The 14656-nt window shown below is 38.1% G+C and overlaps 1 long non-coding RNA gene across 1 annotated transcript in view; it reads right to left on the minus strand.

Moving 5' to 3' along the window:
* Nucleotides 1–1042: 1042 nt before the first annotated feature.
* LOC129633421 (uncharacterized) overlaps nucleotides 1043–14656 on the minus strand; it is a 28508-nt gene continuing 14894 nt past the window's right edge. The window contains exon 3 of the long non-coding RNA XR_008705053.1: nucleotides 1043–1212. This is a non-coding gene — a long non-coding RNA (uncharacterized LOC129633421). The remainder of the gene's footprint in view (nucleotides 1213–14656) is intronic.

Genomic DNA, 14656 nt, shown 5'->3' on the forward strand with positions numbered 1-14656 from the left:
GAGACTGGTTAAATATATTATGGTAAATTCATACAATGTGGAACACTACCATATGTAAAAATAGATAGCCAATGGGAATTTGCTGTATGACTCAGGGAATTCACACTGGGACTCTATAACAATCTAGAGGGGTGGGAAGGGGTGGGAGGTGGGAAGGAGGTTCAAAACGGAGGGTACATATGTATACCTATGGCTGATTCATGCTGATGTATGGCAGAAAGCAATATGATATTGTCAAGCAATTATCCTTCAATTAAAAATAAATAAATTTTAAAAAATTCACACAGTGTAGAACTCTGACAGCTATTAAAAAGAATAAGATAGATTTATATATAATGTATATATGATATTTATGATCAAAATTTTCTGGAATGATATCAATGTTGGTAGTTGTTTAGAGTAGGATTGGAGAAAGACTAGGGGAACAGTAGACTTTTATAAAGTACTTCAATAACCATTAAAATTTTTACAATGGTCATATAGTTCTTTTATATAAAATATTAATTTATAGTTATTGATGTGTAATAACTAAAGTAATTAATATATTCTATAACTATATGGATTTACTAATTCATATATATCACATACACACAGAGTGAGTGTGAAAGTAAGCACTAGCACATGCAAAAGAAAACATGCTAATTATAAAATTTCTCATTAAGTAATGGGATACTAGATTTTTATTTTCTTCTTTAAAAAGTTTTTTTAAGATTTTTATAAGGATGTTGGTATAGTTTTCTTGCTGTAAATAGCACTCATTTATTCTTTCAAGTTACAAAAATTATCCATTTTCAGAGTAGAAAACTTAGAAAATACACACAAAAATAAAAGAACACTATCAAAATTTACCTGTAACTTCAATATCCAAAGTAACTATTGTTAACTTTTTGGTTTATAACTTTCTGGTCCTTTTGCAGTGTTTTTCTTACTAAAAAGATGATCCTTGTATTTGCTCTGTGATCTGTGTTTTTGTTTGTTTGACATATTTTCCAGAATATTTCTCCATGTCTGTAAAGTATTCTCCAATATGATTTTTATAACTGCATAATATTCCATAATAGGATATGTTATAATTTACTAAGCCAACACTCTACTTCTGGATGGTCCCACTTTTTTTAACATTCTAAATAACTCACCACTGAGCATTCTTTTGACTGTATCTTCACATCCATCCCATTGTTTCTTCTGGGTAGATTCCTAAAATTGAAATTTCTGGACCAAAGAGTAAGGCATTACATTTTTATTGTGGTAAAATACATACAACATTCAATTTACAATTTTAATCTTTTAAAGTTTACAATTTAATGCCATCAGTTACATTTACAATGTTGTGTAAACATCATGACCATCTAGTTTTTCATCATCCCAAACGAAAATCTCATCCCCTTTAAGCAGTAATTTCCTGGTCCCTTCTTCCCTCAGCTCCTGGCAACCACTAAGCTGCTTTCTAACTCTTTTGGGCCATACAGACTGATATATCTCAGTATTCAGATTTTCCTGTTCTAGATATTTCATATAAATAGAAATATTTGGCCCTTTGTGCTTAGCTTCCTTCATTTAGCATAATATTCTTAAGCTTATCTATTTGTAATATATATTATTACTTAATCCTTTTATATGACTGAATATTATTCCTTTCTATGGCTAATGCTAAGTCACTTCAGTCCTGTCTGACTCTTTGCAACCTATGAACTGTAGCCCTCCAGGCTCCTCTGTCTATAGGATTTTCCAGGCAAATACTGGAGTGGGTTGTCATTTCCTTCTCCAGGGGACCTTCCCAACCCAGGGATTGAACGCAAGTCTCTTATGTCTCCTACATTGGCAAGAGGGTTCTTTATCACTAGCGCCACCTGGGAGGCCCCAACACATTTAGTTAATTAAGTCATTTGTTGTTGCACATTTGGGTTGTTTCCACTTTTAGGCTGCTATGGACATTTTGGTACAAGTTTTTGCTGGAACATCTGTTTTCAATTCTTTTGGACATACAATTGACCCTTGAATAACACAGGCAGGTGAAGATTCACATATATCTTGACAGTCCCTCCATATCCATGATTACACACCCTCAGATTCAACCAATCATCTTGGTTCCTGTTCTGTTGTAATACATATTTATTGGAGGGAAAATCCATGTATAAGTGGACCATGGCAGCTTAAACCTGTGTTGTTCAAAGGTCCACCGTATATCCAGGGGTGCAATTATCAGATCATGTGGCAATTCTGTATTTAACTTCTTGAGGAAATGCCAAACTGTTTTCTACAGTGGGCTATACCATTTTGCATTCCTATCAGCAATGTATAGAGTTCAAATTTCTCCCCATTCTTATCAACATTTGTTATTTTCTATTGTTTTTATTGTTGTTAAAATGACCATTCTAGTACATACGAAGTGGTATCTCATTTCGGTTTTGATTTTCATTTCCATAATGACTAATGCCAAATGATTCCTTTTTGCCAAATTCAGACTGAAATTGAAGAAAGTAGGGAAAACCACTAGACCATTCAAGTATGACATAAATCAAATCCCTTACAGTTATACATTGGAAGTGACAAATGGATGCAAGGGGTTAGATTTGATAGATGGATTGCCTGAAGAACTATGGATGGAGGTTTGGAACATTGTACAGGATGTGGTGATCAAGACCATCCCCAAGAAAAAGAAATGCAAAAAGGCAAAATGGTTGCCTGAGGAGGCCTTACAAATAGCTGAGAAAAGAAGAGAAGCAAAAGGCAAAAGAGAAAAGGAAAGATATAGTCATCTGAATTCAGAGTTCCAAAGAATAGCAAGGAGAGATAAGAAAGACTTCCTAAGTGATCAATACAAAGAAATTGAGGAAAACAATAGAATGGGAAAGATTAGAGATCTCTTCGAGAAAATTAGAGATACCAATGGAACATTTCATACAAAGATGGGCACAATAAAGGACAGAAATTGTATGGACCTAACACAAGCAGAAGATATTAAGAAGAGGTGGCAAGAATACACAGAACAGCTATACAGAAAAGATAGTAATGACCCAGATAACCACGACATTGTGACTACTCACCTAGAGCCAGATATCCTGGAATGCGAAGTCAAGTGGGTCTTAGGAAGCTTCACTGTGAACAAAGCTAGTGGAGGTGATGGAATTCCAGTTGAGCTATTTCAAATCCTAAAAGATGATTCTGTGAAAGTGCTACACTAAATATGCCAGCAAATTTGGAAAACTCTGCAGTGGCCACAGGACTGGAACAGGTCAGTTTTCATCCGAATCCCAAAGAAAGGCAACGCCAAAGAATGTTCAGACTACCGCACAATTTCAATCATATCACATGCTAGCAAAGTAATGCTCAAAATTTTCCAAGCTAGGCTTCCACAGTACATGAACCGAGAAATTCCAGATGTTCAAGCTGGATTTAGAAAAGGCAGAGGAACCAGAGATCAAATTGCCAACATTCACTGGATCATAGAAAAAGCAAGAGAGTTCCAGAAAACCCTCTACTTCTGCTTTATTGACAACGCCAAAGCCACTCACTGTGTGGATCACAACAAACTGTGGAAAATTCTTAAAGAGATGGGAATACTAGACCACCTTATCTGCCTCCTGAGAAATCTGTATGCAGGTTAAGAAGCAACAGTTAGAACTGGACATGGAACAATGGACTGGTTCAGAATTGGGAAAGGAGTATATCAAGGCTTCCCAGGTGGCACTAGTGGTAAAGAACCTGCCTACCAGTGTAGGAGACGCACGTTTGATCCCTGGGTTGGGAAGATCCCCTGGAAACTGAAATGGCTACCCACTCTAGTATTCTTGTCTAGAGAATTCCACGGACAGAGGAGCCTGGGAGGCTACAGCCCATGGGGTCGCAAAGAGTCGAACATGACTGAAGCGACTTAGCACAGCACAGTGCATGTCAAGGCTGCATATTGTCACCCTGCTTATTTAGCTTTTATAAAGGGTTCAGTTCAGTTTAGTTCAGTTCAGTCGCTCAGTCGTGTCTAACTCTTTGTGACCCCATGAATTGCAGCATGCCAGGCCTCCCTGTCCATCACCGACTCCCGGTGTTCACTCAAACTCACGTTGGTGATGCCATCTAGCCATCTCATCCTCTGTCATCCCCTTTTCCTCCTGCCCCCAATCCCTCCCAGCATCAGAGTCTTTTCTCTTCACATGAGGTGGCCAAAGTACTGGAGTTTCAGCTTTAGCATCAATCCTTCCAAAGAACACCCAGGACTGATCTCCTTTAGAATGGACTGGTTGGATCTCCTTGCAGTCCAAGGGCCTCTCAAGAGTCTTCTCCAACACCAGAGTTCAAAAGCATCCATTCTTCGGCACTCAGCTTTCTTCACAGTACAACTCTCACATTCATACATGACTTCTGGAAAAACCATAGCCTTGACTAGACGGACCTTTGTTGGCAAAGTAATGTCTCTGCTTTTGAATATGCTATCTAGGTTGGTCATAACTTTCCTTCCAAGGAGTAAGCATCTTTTAACTTCATGGCTGCAATCACCATCTGCAGTGATTTTGGAGCCCAAAAAAATAAAGTCTGATACTGTTTCCACTGTTTCCCCATCTATTTCCCATGAAGTGATGGGACCAGATGCCATGATCTCAGTTTTCTGAATGTTAAGTTTTAAGCCAACTTTTTCACTCTCCTTTTTCACTTTCATCAAGAGGCTTTTTAGTTCCTCTTCACTTTCTGCCGTAAGGGTGGTGTCATCTGCATATCTGAAGTTAGTGATATTTCTCCCGGCAACCTTGATTCCAACTTGTGCTTCTTCCAGCCCAGCATTTCTCATGATGTACTCTGCATATAAGTTAAATAAGCAGGGTGACAATATACAGCCTTGACGTACTCCTTTTACTATTTGGAACCAGTCTGTTGTTCCATGTCCAGTTCTATACAGGTTACATCATGCAAGATTTCCGGGAGAAATATCAGTAACCTCAGATATGCAGATGACACCATCCTTAAGGCAGAAAATGAACAGGAATTTAAAAGCCTCTTGATGAAGGTGAAAGAGGAAAGTGAAAACCTGGCTTAAAACTCAACATTCAAAAAACTAAGATCATGGCATCCAGTCCCATCACTTTGTGGCAAATAGATGGGGAAACAATGGAAACAGTGACAGACTTTCTTTTCTTGGGCTCCAAAATCACTGCAGATGGTGACTGCAGCCATGAAATTAAAAGACCCTTACTCCTTAGAAAAAAAGCAATGACCAACCTAGACAGCATATTAAAAGGCAGAGACATTACTTCGCTGACAAAGGTCAGTCTAGTCAAAGCTTTGGTTTTTCCAGTAGTCGTGTATGGATGTGAGAGTTGGGCCATAAAGAAAGCTGAGCACCAAAAATTGATGCTTCTGAACTGTGGTGTTGGAGAAGACTCTTGAGAGTCCCTTGAACTGCAAGATCAAACCAGTCAACCCTAAAGGAAATCAGTCCTGAATATTCATTGGAAGGACATGCTGAAGCTGACACTCCAATCCCTTGGCCACCTGATGCAAAGAGCTGGCTCATTGGAAAAGACTCTGATGCTGGGAAAGATTGAACGCAGGAGGAGAAGGGGATGATAGAGGATGAGGTAGTTAAGATGGCTTCACTGACTCGACAGACATGAGTTTGAACAAGCTCTGGGAGTTGGTGATGGACAGGGGAGCCTGGCGTGCTGCAGTCCACAGGGTCGCAAAGAGTCAGACATGACTGAGTGACTGAACGGAACTGAATGACTAATGATGCTGAGCATCTTGTTGTGTTCTTGTTGACCATTTGAATATATTCTTTGGAGAAATGTCTATTCAAATTCTTGGTCCATTTTTAAATTGAGTTGTCTTTTTATTGTTGATTTGTAAGAGTTCTTTATATATTCTGGATACTAATCCTTATCAGTCCTGGGTGTTCTTTGGAAGGAATGATGCTGAAGCTGAAACTCCAGAACTTTGGCCACCTCATTCGAAGAGTTGACTCATTGGAAAAGACTCTGATGCTGGGAGGGATTGGGGGCAGGAGGAGAAGGGGACGACAGAGGATGAGATGGCTGGATGGCATCACCAACTCGATGGACGTGAGTTTGAGTGAACTCTGGGAGTTGGTGACGGACAGGGAGGCCTGGCATGCTGCAATTCATGGGGTCACAAAGAGTTGGACACGACTGAGCAACTGAACTGAACGGAACTGAATCCTTGTCAGATATATGATTTACAAATATTTTTCCCCTTCTGTGGGTTGTCTTTTCACTCTTCTGATAACGTCCTTTGATGCACAAAAGATTTTCATTCTTACGAAGCCTAATTGTCTATTTTTTCTTATATTACTTGTGCTTTTGATATCATAATTAAGAAACAACTGTCACATCCAAAGTCATGAAGGCTTGACATTTTTTCCTCAAAAAGTTTCATAGTTTTAGCTCTTATTAAATATAATGATCCCTATATTTGATTCATTTTGAATTAATTTTTGTATATGCTGTGAGCTAGGGGCCTAACTTTATTCTTTTGCATGTGGATATCCAGTTGTTCCATTACAGTTTACCAAAAAGATTATTTTCTCCCCATTGAATAGTCTTGGAACTCTTGTTTAAAATCAAAGTATTGCTTTGAGATCAGAAAACAAAATCAAAGTAATACAAATGTATATATGGAATATGTTTCCTCTTTTCTTCTCTATCACTTCTATTACCTTTCATCAGGTCTTATGCCCTCATATTCAGATTAATGAAAGAGTCTTCTAATTATACCACCTCAGTGACAGAGCAATATCTCTTTACTGCTACTGTGTTATTTCGTTGCTCAAGAATGGGTCAGGTTGCTACTGTCTAAATATCAGTTGGTGACTAGACCTCGGAGTATAGTTATCTCATCAAAGTATAGTCAATGGTGTCTCTTGGCCTAAAATAACCAGCCAGACTTACCCATTGCTTATACTATAAATGGATTTTAAGGAAAATCAAGTTAAAATATATTCAAGACTGAAGGAGTAAGGAGATATATTCTTTTTAGCAGGTTATAAAAGTAGTATTTTGATCTCAAATTTTGTCCTTTATTCTTTCCATCAGCATTAACTGGACACCTACTACATCTCAAGATTACAAAAAGGAAGACAATTCAGATGTTGTGCTCTGACTACCCAGAGTTTAGGAGACAGTTATTTAAAAAGATAAATTATAATCTAACATTGTAAGCGCAATAATGAAAGTGTGAATAAAACATTATGGGAACACCAAAGTGCAGCAAGTTTAATAATAGGAAGATTTCTTTTTTTCCTTAATAGATCTGTTAAATTGCCACTATAATTATCTAGAACTATTTTTTGTAGTATTTCCCATCATGAATTTGTCTTTTAATTCATTCATTTACAAATATTTATTAACTGCCTATTCAATGCAGACAAAAGCACAAAGAAATTCCTAATCTGGTTGGGACTGAGATATGACATGTGAAAAGCTAAAAAGCAATATAGGTGTGAATTTTTCAGTAATATTTTCCAATTTTGTGATATGTTTTAAAATCATATTAAATGAATACATTAGAAAAATAATACAGTATGAGTCAAAGGCTCAGACTTAGGAAAAACCACATGAGTAGTAGAAATTAGCAGTTCTTAACTATGATGCCTCAGAACAGCGATGTGTTACTATACCTTGTGTAGCATGTCAGACTAATGTGTATGCATAATCAAGTTCCATAACTTAACCATTATCAGTTTGCACCTTATTTCACACACACACATACACACACACAGAACTGAAGATTATTCTTATGATAACATCATTCTGATTTATTTGCATCCTGATATACTTACTTCGGAGAAGGTAATGGCACCCCACTCCAGTACTCTTGCCTGGAAAATCCCATGGATGGAGGAACCTGGTAGGCTGCAGTCCATGGGGTCGCTAAGAGTTGGACACGACTGAGCGACTTCTTTCACTTTTCACTTTCATGCATTGGAGAAGGAAATGGCAACCCACTCCAGTATTCTTGCCTGGAGAATCCCAGGGACGGGGGAGCCTGGTGGGCTGCTGTCTATGGGGTCACACAGAGTCGGACACGACTGAAGCGACTTAGCAGCAGCAGCTTACTTATTTGGGCTTCACAGGTAGCGCTAGTGGTAAAGAACCCACCTGCCAATTCAGGAGACATATGAGATGCAGGTTCAATCCCTGGGTCAGGAATATCCCCTGGGGAAGGAAATGGCAACCCACTCCAGTATTCTTGCCTGGAGAATCCCATGGACAGAGGAGCCTGGCAGGCTATGGTCTGTAGGGTCACAAGAGTCAGATGCAACTGAAATCATTTAGCACACATGCATGCATACTTACTTGAGTAGTCTAGCTATGAATTCTCAAGAGGGAAAGATCGACAGATCCATGAGAGACTCTGTGATAAATTTTAAAAATGAGTGGTACTTAGAGATAAATTGGAGGAGATCATAACCCTCTGCGTGGAAAAGATGAGAATGTGCATGATGTATCAGGAGAAATAAATAGACTGACCTAGATGAGCAGAGATTTATAGAGGGAAGTACAGCAACAAATAAGTTAGGAAGTCTTAGAGAAGACAACTGTTTTTGCTGCTCTGCATCCCTTTAAACTTCTTCTGGTATTATGACCCTAATTTCCTCTTGCAAATCACTCTCTCCCTCTTTTCTGTCTAGATGAATTTTGGGTAGCAACCCACTCCAGTATTCTTGCCTGGAAAATTCCATGAACAGAGGAACCTGGAGGGCTACAGTCCATGGGGTCGCAAAGAGTCAGCCACAACTGAGCGCATCAGCACAGCACAGTTCAGGAGTGAATATGTGACTTAGAACTGGTCACGTGTTAAGTGAATGTCATAGTTCTCAAATTGCAGAGATGACTCAGGAATAGGCAATAAGACACAATAAACCTTTACTAAGAGAGCCACACGGTCTGGTCTTTTCTTCTGAAATTGCTAATAGTAACAATGCTATGAACTTGGAGCTGCTGAAAGGGGCATTTTGTGACGGGACATGATTCAATACAGCAGAAGAAAGAACCGAGAAATGAAGAGAAGGAATAAGTCCCATTGATACTACCCAGTCCCTGGATCAAAGCATGACTGAAACCAATGGACCCATAGTCTTTGCAGTTATATTAGCCAATAGGTTTCCATAACATGAGCCATTTTAAGTTAGGTTTTCTGTCATATGCAACAAAAGATTCCTATATTATTTAGGTCTGTTGGGGCCAGTTACTAATGATCCTATGTGACAAGGTTAGAAATTAAGATTTTCCCTATGATGGGCCACTGGGGAAAAATAGTTTTTAAAGCAGATGTGGGACAGGATGAAAGTAATTTAGTGAATGTCATTTTTTTTATATCAAGGGAGCACATTACCACTAAGAATAATTTGAGCATATGGGAGTAGAAATGAGATTACAATCAGACATCTTAGACTATGGACCTAAACTGCTTGCCCTCTAAGTGTTTCTGTTGTAGCTAGAACTTAGTACTTCTCAAATGTGTAATCCTATCTTTTACTTAGTTCAAGTTAGACATAGAAATCAATTAGGCTTTGATCAAGTGAATTTCTTAGAGTATGGTCCATCTTCATAATATGTTCAAAATACTCTGGCTTTCAATGAATACAGTAGTGATAAAGTTGTCTACCTTAACAGCCAAAGAAATGTAGCAGAAATACAGAGTCATATGTATGATGCATCTAAAACTGCTCCCCCAAATATGCAATCCATGCTTCCAATGCATATCAATAACAATATAATACCAATAACTGATCTGCAAAAAAGAAGGAGGTGAGGGGGAACTAAGAGATTTGAGCCTTACTCGAGGTTCCTTGACAATTTTGTATGGGCTTCCCATGTGGCTCAGCAGCAAAGAATCCCCATGTCAATGCAAGAGACACAGGAGATGCGGGATCGATCCCTGGGTTGGGAGATCCCCTGGAGGAGGAAATGGCAACCCATTCCAGAATTCTTGCCTGGAAAATTCCATGGACAGAGGAGACTTGCATCCTACAGTCCATGGGGTTGCAAAGAGTCAGACATGACTGACCAACTGAACACATGTGGTCCCTTGACAGTTCTACGTGACTGAATAAATCACATTTCCTTCTCTATGACTCAATTACTCTACTTAAAAGATAGGAAAATAATAATATTGAACTTAAAATACAGGAAGATTTAAATATGGCCTTGACCATCTTCATCTATGTTCATTGGAGACTTGAAGATACATAGTAATAAAAATAAAAGTTAAAATTGAGTACTTACTATGTTCTGGGCACAATTCTAAATGTTTTGCATGTATTAAACATTTTATGCCTTACCTCTTAGAGTCCCATGAGGTAAATATTATTATTATCCCCATTTTGTTCAGGCTTACAAAAGTTATGATTGTCCAAAGCCCAAATCTAGCCATGATTTGAACCCAGGCAATTCTATACTATCTTTCTACTTATCTAATAGTGTGGTAGATAATATAGAAACAAATATGCTGAATATCACTCATAATAGAAAACTGCAAATTAAAACTTCAACAAAATGCCACTTTCCATCCATAGGATTAGCAAAGATTATTCACAAAGTCATTGGCAGGTCTCAGTTTCTCACTGGCTGTTGGCTGGAAACCTCATAAGCCTTTCCATGGGTAGGGCATCTGAGTGTCTTCAAGACTTAGCTACTGGCTTCCTCCAGAACAAGTGATAGAAGAGAGAGAAAGTCCATGAGAGAAGGTGCAGGTTTTTTTTAAAAACAACTTTTTGTTGTTTTTCAGTTGCTCAGTTGTGTCTGACTCTTTGTGATCCCATAGACTGCAGCAGGTCAGGCTTCCCTGTCTTTCACCATCTCCTGAAGTTTGTTCAAATTCAAGTCCATTGAGTTGGTGATGCCTTCCAACCATCTCATCCTCTGCCATCCCCTTCTTCTGCCTTCAATCTTTCCCAGCTTCAGGGTCTTTTCCAATGAGTCAGCTTTTCGAATCAGGTGGCCAAAGGATTGGAGTTTCAGCTTAAGCATCAGTCCTTCCAATGAATATTCAGGACTGATTTCCTTTAGGATTGACAGTTTCAATTTCCTTGCAGTCCAAGGGACTCTCAAGCATCTTCTCCAGCACCACAGTTCAAACACATCAATTCTTCAACACTCAGCCTTTTTTATTGTCCAGCTCTTACAACCCTACATGACTACTGGAAAAACCATAGCTTTAACTAGACAGACATTTGTTGGCAAAGTAGTATCTCTGCTTTTTAATACTCTATCCAGGTTTGTCATTGCTTTTCTTCCAAGGAGAAAGGAGCGTCTTTCAATTTCATGGCTGCAGTCACCATCTGCAGTGATTTTGGAGCCCAAGAAAAGAAAGCCTGTCACTGTTTCCATTGTTTCCCCATCTATCTTCCATGAAGTGATGGGACTAGATGCCATGATCCTAGTTTTTTGAATGTTGAGTTTTAAGCCAGGTTTTCACTTTCCTCTTTCATTTTCATCAAGAGGGTTTTTAATTCCTGTTCACTTTCTGCCATAAGGGTGGTGTCATCTGCATATCTGAGGTTACTGATATTTCTCCTGGCAATCTTGATTCCAGCTTGTGATTCATCCAGCCTGGCATTTTGCATGATGTACTCTGCACATAAGTTAAATAAGCAGAGTGACAATATACAGCCTTGACATACTCCTTTCCCAATTTTGAACCAGTCCATTGTTCCATGTCCACTTCTAACTGTTGCTTCTTAACCTGCATACAGGTTTCTCGGGAGGCAGGTGAGGTAGTCTGGTACTCCCATCTCTCTAAGAATTTTCCACAGTTTGTTGTGATGTACACAGTCAAAGTCTTTAGCATAGTCAATGAAGCAGAAGTAGATATTTTTCTGGAATTCTCTTGCTTTTTCTATGATCCAACAGATGTTGGCAATTTGATCTCTGGTTCCTCTGCCTTCTAAATCTAGCTTGCACATCTGGAAGTTCACAGTTCACATACTGCTGAAGCCTAGCTTGAAGGATTTTGTGCACTTCTTTACTAGCATGTGAAATGAGTGCAATTGTGTGGTAGTTTGAACATTTTTTGGCATCACCCTTCTTTGGGATTGGAATGAAAACTGACCTTTTCCAGTCCTGTGGCACTGCTAAGTTTTCCAAATTTGCTGGCATACTGAGTGGACTTTCACAGCATCATCTTTTAGGATTTGAAATAGCTCAGCTGGAATTCCATCACCATCTTCATTAGCTTTGTTCATAGTGATGCTTCCTAAGGCCCACTTGACTTCACATTCCAGAATGTCTGGCTCTGGGTGAGTGATCACACCATTATTGTTATCCAGGTCATTAAGATCTTTTTGTATAGTTCTTCTGTACAAAAACAACTTTATTGAGATACATATGAAGTTACACACAAGTTTCTGACTGTGTGGGGTGGGGCCAGCATGGGGAAGGAGCAGAGGTCAGCACCCCAACTCCTTGTGTTTTTCAAGGGTCAACTGTAATTCATATGCCATACAATTAACACATTCAAAGTGTACAATCCAACGGCTTGTATGTTTATAGAGATTTGCAACAATCATCACAAAAATGTTAGAATATTTTCAGCACTTCTAAAAGAAACCCTGAACGAAGCTATCACACACCAAACTCCCCCACTCCCAACCTTTTCAGTCTAGGCAACTGTCATAATACTTTTAGTCTCTATAGATTTGCCAATTTTGGACATGACATATAAATGGAATCATACAATATGTGGCCTTTTGAGACTGGCTTCTTTCACTTAGCTTATCTTTAGGGTTCAACAATGTTGTAGCATGGATCAGTATTTCATTTCTTTTTTATTACGTGCTCTCTTTTTTCCACTATTTTTCAGTGAAATTCCTACTTATTTCTAATTATGTTATGTTATGTCCAGGTTTTTCTCTCTCTCACTTTTTTAGGTCCAAGAAAGACCTGGGCCTTCTTGGCTCAGGGTCTAAGTCTCAACCTCAGTTCCTTCTTGAACTAGCTGAGATTCTAACTTGGCCTGCATTCCCTGGGTCCTTGAAGTCTTTTATAAGCTAATCTTGCAAGTGACATGCCACTATTTCTGCCATATTCTCTTTACAGACAGACAATCCTCATACAGTGAGAAAAGTGTTAGTCATCCAATAGTATCTGACTATTTGCAACCCCATCAACTGTAGCCTGCCAGGCTCCTCTGTCTATGGAATTCTCCAAGCAGAATACTGGACTGGGTAGCCTTTCCCTTTTCCAGGGGATCTTCTCGACCTAGGGATTGAATCCAGGTCTCCCACATTGCTGCCAGATTCTTTACCATCTGAGCCACTAGGGAAGGTCCCATACAACGGGGAAGAGGGTATAAATACCAGAAGGCAGGAATCAGGGGCTCCTTGAAGGCTGCCTGTGGCAGTGAGGATGTTGTCATGTTGCAATCCATATTAGAAGTAAAAGCTTAAACCTCTAGCTTTGCCTTGTATATCACCACTTACGAGGTAACAAAAACAAACATAAAGCTCACTTACGTGGCTTGGTATAAAGGACCCCCTCTCCCCTACTCAGAGGGAACTTTGGCAGGAGTCATTCTTACTTCAGCAGCACCTGATGTCCCTTGATCAGTATGGAAGTGAATATCTGGACTTGTAGGAATAAGGAAAGGAGGCTTAACACTTGGTTTTAAAAGAGAACACTGAAAGAAACAAATGACTGACAGCAACTTGACTAAAAAAAATATTAGCTATATAAAAAAAGTTGAAAAACACTCACCTGGCATAAATGCAATCACTCAGATGAATGATTATTTCCAAAAATAGCTATAGTACAATAAAGAAGAAAGCAACTGCAGCTTTCTCATGCTTTGGTCATAAATATTTACTCAGTTATTTTGTCAGTCAACAAATATTAAAGCTAGAGATGGGACTTTGGCATTCAATTAATATTCTCTAAGTTTCCCTTTGAGATATGACACTATATTTAATGATATAATAAAGAAACATAAAACAAACACACAGTCCCTGCCTTCAAAAATCTTTCATTCAAAGGCAAAAAAAAAAAAAAAAAAAAAACAGACAAATGACAAACTGATATTTTTATTTGATATTTGTTTTTAAAGATAATAAACACAAAGAGCTATAAAAGTTCTTCTTTTTATATATAATAAATCATATATAATATTATTATATTATATATTACTTATATATAATTATATATATTTGCCATTTGTTTTGAATTCTTTTTCCATCTCCATGTGTTTTTAGTTACTGATGAAAACCATTTATATACAAGATGACTTTTTCAATTAAAAAACACACAAACACATTTTAGGGTACCATCTGTTTGGACTTTATTTTCCTGGTTATTGTGTGTGGGTCAATTCAGTGGTTAACAGTAGTAAGATGAACATTTGGAGTTTTGAAATTTCTTTGAGAGATTAATTTGCATTGCATCATGTAACCGTGTCAAAAGAGGGCAAACTGAATCTCTGGTAAATTGAAAATACAAGAAAACATACAAAGATATCTTTACTAAACTTCATTCAGTGAAAATATTCCAGATCAACACATTGCAGAGCTTTTTACTTAAAATAGTTTTATAGACAGGTATAAATTCAAGACTAGATTAATTTATGATGAGTCAATAGTAAAGAATACAATTTTGTATATTTCCATTTCTACAGAGTATTAATAAAAAATATTAGTTTGTGTATAATTTGGTATCTA

Source organism: Bubalus kerabau, chromosome 1 (assembly GCF_029407905.1).
Source record: "Bubalus kerabau isolate K-KA32 ecotype Philippines breed swamp buffalo chromosome 1, PCC_UOA_SB_1v2, whole genome shotgun sequence".
Classification (NCBI taxonomy): Eukaryota; Metazoa; Chordata; class Mammalia; order Artiodactyla; family Bovidae; genus Bubalus; species Bubalus kerabau.